Here is a 10,934-nt window from a genome sequence, read left to right on the forward strand (position 1 = left end):
GTGCACCACGGCTAGCCGGGACAGAGTCCGGGGAAAAGTCTAGACCTGCCGAAGAGGCAAGAGACTTTTTCTTCCCTCTTTGTTTCCTGGTGCACGAGGAGAGGGGATTAAGAGCTCTGCTTAAAGGAGCTCTAGAGACTGGCGCGAGCCGCAGCTAAAAGCGTGGGCATGAGACGCTAAGGCTGCTGCTGCCGCCACCAAGAAGGCTGTGTGCAAGCACAGGTCACTACCCACACCCCGCTTCCGGGGAGCCTGTGCAGCCGGCAACTGCAAGGGTCCTGGGATCCAGGGACAACTTCCCTGGGAGAACGCACGGCGCGCCTCAGGCTGGTGCAACATCACGCCGACCTCTTCCGCCGCAGGCTTGCCACACACTCCGTACCCCTCCCTCCCCCCGGCCTGAGTCTGCGAAGCAGCTGCTCCTTTAACCCCGTCCTGTCTGAGCGAAGAACAGACGCCCTCCGGCGACCTACACGCAGAGGCGGGGCCAAATCCAAAGCTGAGCCCCGGGAGCTGTGAGAACAAAGAAGAGAAAGGGAAATCTCTCCCAGCAGCCTCAGAAGCAGCGGATTAAAGCTCCACAATCAACTTGATGTACCCTGCATCTGTGGAATACATGAATAGACAACGAATCACCCCAAATTGAGGAGGTGGACTTGAGAGCAAGATTTATGATTTTTTCCCCTTTTCCTCTTTTTGTGAGTGTGTATGTGTATGCTTCTGTGTGAGATTTTGTCTGTATAGCTTTGCTTCCACCATTTGTCTTAGGGTTCTATCCGTCCTTTTTTTTTTTCCTTTAAAATAAAATTTTTTTCTTAATAATTATTTTTTATTTTAATAACTTTATTTTATTTTATCTTACTTTATTTTATCTTCTTTCATTCTTTCTTATCTTCCCTCCTTCCTTCCTCCATCCCTCCCTGCCTCCCTCCTTTCTCTCTTTCTTTCTTTCTCCTTTTTCTGCCTTTTATTCTGAGCCATGTGGATGAAAGGTTCTTGGTGCTGCAGCCACAAGTCAGTGCTGTGCCTCTGAGGTGGGAGAGCCAACTTCAGGACACTGGTCCACAAGAGACCTCCCAGCTTCACATAATATCAAACGGCGAAAATCTCCCAGAGATCTCCATCTCAACACCAGCACCCAGCGTCACTCAACGACCAGCAAGCTACAGTGCTGGACACCCTATGCCAAACAACTAGCAAGACAGGAACACACCCCGACCCATTAGCAGAGAGGTTTCCTAAAATCATAATAAGTCCAGAGACACCCCAAAACACACCACCAGACGTGGACCTGCTCAGCAGAAAGACAAGATCCAGATTCATCCAAAAGAACACAGGCACTAGTCCCCTCCACCAGGAAGCCTACACAACCCACTGAACCAACATTAGCAACTAGGGACAGACACCAAAAACAACGGGAACTGTGAACCTGCAGCCTGCAAAAAGGAGACCCCAAACACAGTAAGATAAGCAAAATGAGAAGACAGAAAAACACACAGCAGATGAAGGAGCAAGATAAAAACCCACCAGACCTAACAAATGAATAGGAAATAGGCAGTCTACCTGAAAAAGAATTCACAATAATGATAGTAAAGATGATCCAAAATCTTGGAAATAGAATAGACAAAATGCAAGAAACATTTCACAAGGACCTAGAAGAACTAAAGATGAAACAAGCAACGATGAACAACATAATAAATGAAATTAAAAATACTCTAGATGGGATCAATAGCAGAATAACTGAGGCAGAAGAACGGATAAGTGACCTGGAAGATAAAATAGTGGAAATAACTACTGCAGAGCACAATAAAGAAAAAAGAATGAAAAGAACTAAGGACAGTCTCAGAGACCTCTGGGACAACATTAAACACACCAACATTCGAATTATAGGGGTTCCAGAAGAAGAAGAGAAAAAGAAAGGGACTGAGAAAATATTTGAAGAGATTATAGTTGAAAACTTCCCTAATATGGGAAAGGAAATAGTTAATCAAGTCCAGGAAGCACAGAGAGCCCCATACAGGATAAATCCAAGGAGAAATATGCCAAGACACATATTAATCAAACTGTCAAAAATTAAATACAAAGAAAACATATTAAAAACAGCAATGGAAAAACAACAAATAACACACAAGGGAATCCCCATGAGGTTAACAGCTGATCTTTCAGCAGAAACTCTGCAAGCCAGAAGGGACTGGCAGGACATATTTTAAGTGATGAAGGAGAAAAACCTGCAACCAAGATTACTCTACCCAGCAAGGACTGCATTCAGATTTAATGGAGAAATTAAAACCTTTACAGACAAGCAAAAGCTGAGCGAGTTCAGCACCACCAAACCAGCTTTATAAGAAAAGCTAAAGGAACGTCTCTAGGCAAGAAACACAAGAGAAGGAAAAGACCGACAGTAACGAACCCAAAACAATTAAGAAAATGGGAATAGGAACATACATATCGATAATTACCTTAAATGTAAATGGACTAAATGCTCCCACCAAAAGACACAGATTGGCTGAATGGATACAAAAACAAGACCCACTTCAGACCTAGAGATACATACAGATTGAAAGTAAGGGGATGGAAAAAGATATTCCATGCAAATGGAAACCAAAAGAAAGCTGAAGTAGCAATTCTCATATCAGACAAAATAGACTTTAAAATAAAGACTATTAGAAGAGACAAAGAAGGACACTACATAATGATCAAGGGATCAATCCAAGAAGAAGATATAACAATTGTAAATATTTATGCACCCAACATAGGAGAACCTAAATACATAAGGCAAATACTAACAGCCATAAAAGGGGAAATTGACAGTAACACATTCATAGTAGGGGTCTTTAACAACCCACTTTCACCAATGGACAGATCATCCAAAATGAAAATAAAGAAGGAAACACAAGCTTTAAAGATACATTAAACAAGATGGACTTAATTGATATTTACAGGACATTCCATTCAAAGACAACAGAATACACATTTTTCTCAAGTGCTCATGGAACATTCTCCAGGATAGATCATATCTTGGGTCACAAATCAAGCCTTGGTAAATTTAAGAAACTTGAAATTGTATCAAGTATCTTTTCCGACCACAATGCTATGAGACTAGATATCAATTACAGGAAAAGATCAGTAAAAAATACAAACACATGGAGGCTAAACAATACACCACTTAATAATGAAGTGATCACTGAAGAAATCAAAGAGGAAATAAAAAAATACCTAGAAACAAATGGAGACACGACAAACCAAAACCTATGGGATGCAGCAAAAGCAGTTCTAAGAGGGAAGTTTATAGCAATACAATCCTACCTTAAGAAACAGGAAACATCTTGAATAAACAACCTAACCTTTCACCTAAAGCAATTAGAGAAAGAAGAACAAAAAAAATCCCAAAGTTAGCAGAAGGAAAGAAATCATAAAAATCAGATCAGAAATAAATGAAAAAGAATTGAAGGAAATGATAGCAAAGATCAATAAAACTAAAAGCTGATTCTTTGAGAAGACAAACAAAATTGAAAAACCATTAGCCAGACTCATCAAGAAAAAAAGGGAGAAGACTCAAATCAATAGAATTAGAAATGAAAAAGGAGAAGTAACAACTGACACTGCAGAAATACAAAGGATTATCAGAGATTATTACAAGCAACTCTATGCCAATAATATGGACAACCTGGAAGAAATGGACAAATTCTTAGAAATGCACAACCTGCTAAGACTGAATCAGGAAGAAATAGAAAATATGAACAGGCCAATCAGAAGCACTGAAATTGAAACTGTGATTAAAAATCTTCCAACAAACAAAATCCCAGGACCAGATGGCTTCACAGGCGAATTCTATCAAACATTTAGAGAAGAGCTAACACCTATCGTTCTCAAATTCTTCCAAAATATAGCAGAGGGAGGAACACTTGCAAACTCATTCTACGAGGCCACCATCACCCTGATACCAAAACCAGACAAGGATGTCACAAAGAAAGAAAACTACAGGCCAATATCACTGATGAACATAGATGCAAAAATCCTCAACAAAATACTAGCAAACAGAATCCAACAGCACATTAAAAGGATCATACACCATCATCAAGTGGGGTTTATTCCAGGAATGCAAGGATTCTTCAATATACGCAAATCTATCAACGTGATACACCATATTAACAAATTGAAGGAGAAAAACCATATGATCATCTCAAAATATGCAGAGAAAGCTTTCGACAAAATTCAACACCCATTTATGATAAAAACTACTCAGAAAGTAGGCATAGAGGGAACTTTCCTCAACATAATAAAGGCCATATATGACAAACCCACAGCCAACATCGTCCTCAATGGTGAAAAACTGAAAGCATTTCCACTAAGATCAGGAACAAGACAAGGTTGCCCACTCTCACCACTCTTATTCAACATAGTTTTGGAAGTTTTAGCCACAGCAATCAGAGAAGAAAAGGAAATAAAAGGAATCCAAATTGGAAAAGAAGAGGCAAAGCTGTCACTGTTTGCAGATGACATGATACTATACATAGAGAATCCTAAAGATGCTACCAGAAAACTACTAGAGCTAATCAATGAATTTGGTAAAGTAGCAGGATACAAAATTAATGCACAGAAATCTCTGGCATTCCTATTCACTAATAATGAAAAATCTGAAAATGAAACCAAGAAAACACTCCCATTTACCATTGCAACAAAAAGAATAAAATATCTATGAATAAACCTACCTAAGGAGACAAAAGAACTGTATGCAGAAAATTATAAGACACTGATGAAAGAAATTAAAGATGATACAAATTGATGGAGAGATATACCATGTTCTTGGATTGGAAAAATCAACATTGTGAAAATGACTCTACTACCCAAAGCAATCTACAGATTCAATGCAATCCCTATCAAACTAGCAGTGGTATTTTTCACAGAACTAGAACAAAAAACTTCACAATTTGTATGGAAACACAAAAGACCCCGAATAGGCAAAGCAATCTTGAGAACAAAAAACGGAGCTGGAGGAATCAGGCTCCCTGACTTCAGACTATACTACAAAGCTACAGTAATCAAGACAGTATGGTACTGCCACAAAAACAGAAAGATAGATCAATGGAACAGGATAGAAAGGACAGAGATAAACCGACGCACATATGGTCACCTTATCTTTGATAAAGGAGGCAGGAATGTATAGTGCAGAAAGGACAGCCTCTTCAGTAAGTGGTGTTGGGAAAACTGGACAGATACATGTAAAAGCATGAAATTAGATCACTCCCTAACACCATACACAAAAATAAGCTCAAAATGGATTAAAGATCTAAATGTAAGGCCAGAAACTATCAAACCCTTAGAGGAAAACATAGGCAGAACACTCTATGACATAAATCTCAGCAAGATCCTTTTTGACCCACCTACTAAAGAAATGGAAATAAAAACAAAAATAAACAAATGGGACCTAATGAAACTTCAAAGCTTTTGCACAGCAAAGGAAACCATAAACAAGACCAAAAGAAAACCCTCAGAATGGGAGAAAATATTTGCAAATGAAGCAACTGACAAAGGATTAATGTCAAAAATTCATCAGCAGGTCATGCAGCTCAATAACAAAAAAACAAAAAACCCAATCCAAAAATGGGCAGAAGACCTAAATAGACATTTCTCCAAAGAAGATATACAGAATGCCAACAAACACATGAAAGGATTATCAACATCACTAATCATTTGAGAAATTCAAATCAAAACTACAATGAGGTATCATCTCACACCAGTCAGAATGGCCATCGTCAAAAAATCTAGAAACAATAAATGCTGGAGAGGGTGTGGAGAAAAGGGAACACTCTTGCACTGCTGGTGGGAATGTGAATTGGTACAGCCACTATGGAGAACAGTATGGAGGTTCCTTAAAAAACTACAAATAGAACTACCATATGACCCAGCAATCCCACTGCTGGGCATATACCCTGAGAAAACCATAATTCAAAAAGAGTCATGTACCACAATGTTCACTGCAGCTGTATTTACAATAGCCCGGAGATAGAAACATCCTAAGTGTCCATCATTGGACGAATGGATAAAGAAGATGTGGCACATATATACAATGGAATATTACTCAGCCATAAAAAGAAACGAAATTGAGCTATTTGTAATGAGGTGGATAGACCTAGAGTCTGTCATACAGAGTGAAGTAAGTCAGAAGGAGAAAGACAAATACCGTATGCTAACACATATATATGGAATTTAAGAAAAAAAAATGTCATGGATAACTTAGGGGTAAGACAGAAATAAAGACACAGACCTACTAGAGAATGGACTTGAGGATATGGGGAGGGGGAAGGGTAAGCTGTGACAACGCGAGAGAGAGGCATGGACATATATACACTACCAAACGTAAGGTAGATAGCTAGTGGGAAGCAGCCGCATCACACAGGGAGATCAGCTCAGTGCTTTGTGACCACCTGGAGGGGTGGGATAGGGAGGGTGGGAGGGAGGGAGAGGCAAGAGGGAAGAGATATGGGAACATATGTATATGTATAACTGATTCACTTTGTTATAAAGTAGAAACTAACACAGCATTGTAAAGCAATTATACTCCAATAAAGATGTAAAAAACAAACAAAACAAACAAACAAAAAAAGAAACAAAAAGATATAACCAATATGACTCATAGCAAATGAGAGGACATAGCCAATCGTCATATTCCAGGCTTCGACTTCCCTTTGGTGGCTATTGTCTGGGTCTGAAATGCTTTATTGTAAGAAAAAGGAAGCAATGAGAAACGTGTCTTCAAACAACCTGTCTTGGAGAACCAGAATAATCTACCATACGTGTGGAAAAGAGCAAGAGAGCCTCATGGTCATGATGCACACAACAGGGCCCCGTCTTGAGAAACAATCACAGATTTGTTCTTTGTCTTATTCTCTTATATTTCAGACAACTGTGAACTAAATTTCAAAAACTTGGCTGGAATATCAGCTATTTTTTCTATTGAAAACTCTAGTTGTTTTGCATCATTTTGATTCATGGACCAAAAACACAGCTAGAAAGGTTACTTACTCTATGGTAACTAAGCAATAAAGAATTTTTTTCTTCATAAAAGAGTTTCACACAACTACGTTCTTCATCATTTAAGAGCAAAATTCTTTCATTTTTCGTAAATAATCCAAATAATAACTAACACTAATTATGCTCCAGATATTACTTCTAGTGCCCTTCTTAAACTATTTCATTTAATTCTCACAACAACTTTATGGGTTAAGACTAATATTAATTCTATTTTACAGATGAGGAACCTGAGCCTCATAGAGGTTAACTAATTTTCTCATGCGGATACACTCAGCAAGTCCTAAAGTTGGGATTTTAACTCAAGTAGTGTAGAACATCATGAGAGTTCGCATTTTAATCACTCTGCTATAGAGTCATTAAATAATTTATAATGCTCAAGGTCAAGCTCAGTATTTCAATCTCTTTAACCTTTTCCTCATTCTTTTTCCTATATTTGAATACCTCACAACCAACCCCTCCAACTACATCTAAGCAGTCACCAAATGTTGCTGTGTTTTTTTCACCTTTATCTTTTTCAGGAGGCCTATGCTCATATATACATCTGCCTAATAAAATTTTCCACTTGAATATCCCACATGTACTTTAAACTCACCATAACTCACCAGTATCTTAATCATGTATTTCTTATTACAGTGAATAATACCATTATCCCCTCATTTGAGGAAAAAAAAGTAATTTGATGGACATCAGAAATTAGATAATTTCTGCCTGTTGGACTATCTACCCACCAAACACATATGGGTTGCATACACATACACATGCATGCAAATACACACAGATACCACCCCACCCATCTGACCAAATCACTAATCCTTGCTAATTATCACCTAAACTATCACAAGTGTCTCTTTACTGATTTTCCTGCTTGCTTCTTATTTCACTCCACATCACCTCAATCTAACTTCTGTACTGCTGCAGAACGGCCTTCATGGTGTAAACATCTTCTGTCTTCTTTTTGCTTGCATTTTCATAATGGACTATAAGATAAATTCTAAACACTTTCACAAAGAGTACAAGACTTCAGAATCTGACATCTGCCTATCCACTCAGATAAATTTTCCAATTAATTTGAGTTTCCTTTGTCTGGAGTATCTCTTCTCTGGGATTCCCACAAATCCTACAAGCTTCACTTGAAATGCTGCTTACTTCATGAAGATTCCCTGTCTCTTGAAGGCATGTTTAGATACTACTGCTCGCCTTTTCAGTATTTTTTTTTAACATATCACTATTATAACTACAATACTGTTATATTGGTTGTTCACATGTCTGTCTTTTCACTAGGGTTTTGGGAGGCAAAACAATATATACACTTTAAAATTAGAAAAAAATTTAAATGTGATATACTGACACTATAGACACTTTAGAAAATTCAATAATGTCTAAAGCAGGGAAAAGTAAAATTATTTATATTTCTTCCACAAAGAGGATACCATTATTTTAAAAATATTTATTTTTTTCATACGAATACACATACAACATAAGTTATATATTTTTTATTTGTCTTAGAACATTCATGGTTTGGTTTCATTTTTTTCTAACAGCTAGCACAGGGCTCACAGCTAGCACATACAAAATAGTCTATTTGTTGAGTAAATGAATGATTCTAAATGTATGCCCTTTTCCTCTATTTCCCCAACTACTGTCTTATAATCATTCTTCTGAGCTACTCTAATTATATCTTCAATTGGTCTCATTGTCTCCAGTTTCTTCTCCCTTGAATTCATCCTCCACATTGCTGCCATGGTTATAATATAAAATAAAAATCTTGCAACATTATTGTCATATTTATGAATCCTTTGATGACTTTTATTTCCCATGAAATAAAATGTAATTCCTTATCAATCCAGACTTTTCACAATTTAGTCCTAATCTACATTCTTGATTCTTCTTCTGTTATTTCCACTTCCTGTATCGGCATCAATCTAGTCTAGTTACACTAGACAATTCACAGTTCTGAAAGATTCGCCATGGAGTCTCACTCTTGTGCCTCGACTCATGCTACTTCTGTCTAAAATATCCTTCCCTAGTCTTCCTCATCAGGCAAATATTTGATTCATCCTTCAAAGATAATTAAAAAAACAAAAAACAGAAAACCTCTTCTGTGAAGTCTTCTTCAACCCTACCTCCATTTTTGTTTAGCCAAATAACTTGCTCTCTCAGCTGTTTCCAAAGAAGTATTCCCCAGAGGTAAAAGTACAGTTCTGTAAAACTGCATTCCCTCACCTCCCCTTATGCACTCATGGAGGTTCAGATTTGGTAGGTCTGGAGTGGAGACAGGAATACATTCTTTTAAAAACACGCTACATCCCAAACCAAACAATGCGACTTCAGGGCCAGACTGAACTCTGGGTTGCTAAGTGCTAAACATTCTTTTTAAAGCATGACTCAGAATCGCGCTAGAAACAGAAGTAGAGCATGTTGGGGTCCATGCTTTCAGGTATAAACAAAACCAATCATTGTTTTTGATAGGTTTTATGGGTATGAGTCCTTAGGAAGTGAAATCAGACTCTTATTTCAAAGTGTTCAAAATACCAGAGAAACAGAAGGATCGAAAACAAAGTGAAACAAAGGCATACAACTATTAAATATTAAAAAAAAAAAAAGGAAAGGACATGAGGCCACATAAGCTGCTTCTATTATATTGTACTCATACAAAAGTGAGGAGATGAAGCAGTACAATGAAACTAGTTATAAGAAACTATGATATGTGCCCAAGAAGCCATCAAGGGCCTTGGCTCATTCAAATCCTAGAATGGAATTACTGGCTCTAAATAGGTCACTTAGCACAAAATGCTTGAGATTTTCCTCATTCACAAAGACATGCAACTCCTTTTAAAGATTTCAGTTCAAAGCAAGTCTGTGTAAAACCTATCCCCATTTTCTCTTGCATACAATATACTCATTCACTAAACAAGTGCCCAGAGAGGAAAAGTGCATTAATAGTTAATTTTTTAAATCAAGAGTTTTAGAGACAGAAGGCCTGTTAGAGGATCATCTAGACCACGCTTCTTAACCTTTTTCACAACATAGTGCACATGGAAAATTATGACTGTCTGGCACTGGGATAAAAAGAGGAGACTGCTAGGGACTAACAGTGATTGGCAAAGAGTTCATGCTGCTCCAGGCCACACTTGGGGATCATAGAGATCAAGATGTCATACAACCTCTGTAACCCATATTGCTTGAGAAGATATACTAGATAAACCAATACATCATAGAGATGAGGAAAAAACTAAGCCCAAAAGGGTGGCTTAATACCAGAGGGATTAACAAAATCGCTTAGTGGGAAAGTGAGTATTGGGTTTTCACAGGCCTCATATGAACAATGATTCTAATGCGTGCTATTCAGAATTCATCAATTCTGAGCATTGATGGTGTCATTTTGAGTGGTACACCAATTCACTGAGGTACCCAACATGAGCAATAGAAAAGACAATGAAAAGACAATGATCTCTCCCACAAATATCTGTACCATTTTCCAACTGTATTTAAATGTTACTTGAAAAAATAAAAGAGAAATTCATTCATAATTCTCTAAATTCATTGAAAAATTGCTAGATGAAATACTAGAAACAATTTTTAAATGAATGCAAGAGGCTTCCAGGAAAGCAGTAGTATGAATATAGGGAAAGAAGTGAGAACTGAAGCAGGTGGGTGCCCTGGGAGAACCTTTATACCCAGGCTGCCCAGAACTGTACATCTTCCAAGAGCAGAGAGCTCCATCTAGCATAAAAGCCATGCTCAGGAAAAGCCATTCACAGGGAAGACAGTTCACTAGAAACAAGTGAATAAATAACCCTTCACAGGAAAGAAAGAAAGCAGGAAAGAAAACTGTCTAGAAGAGAAGGGGAGAAAAGCTCTCCTGAGAATTTATAGCCACTGGAAGGTTCAGACATGGA

Source organism: Monodon monoceros, unplaced genomic scaffold (assembly GCF_005190385.1).
Source record: "Monodon monoceros isolate NGI ecotype Baffin Bay Population unplaced genomic scaffold, NGI_Narwhal_1 Super_Scaffold_20, whole genome shotgun sequence".
NCBI lineage: Eukaryota > Metazoa > Chordata > Mammalia > Artiodactyla > Monodontidae > Monodon > Monodon monoceros.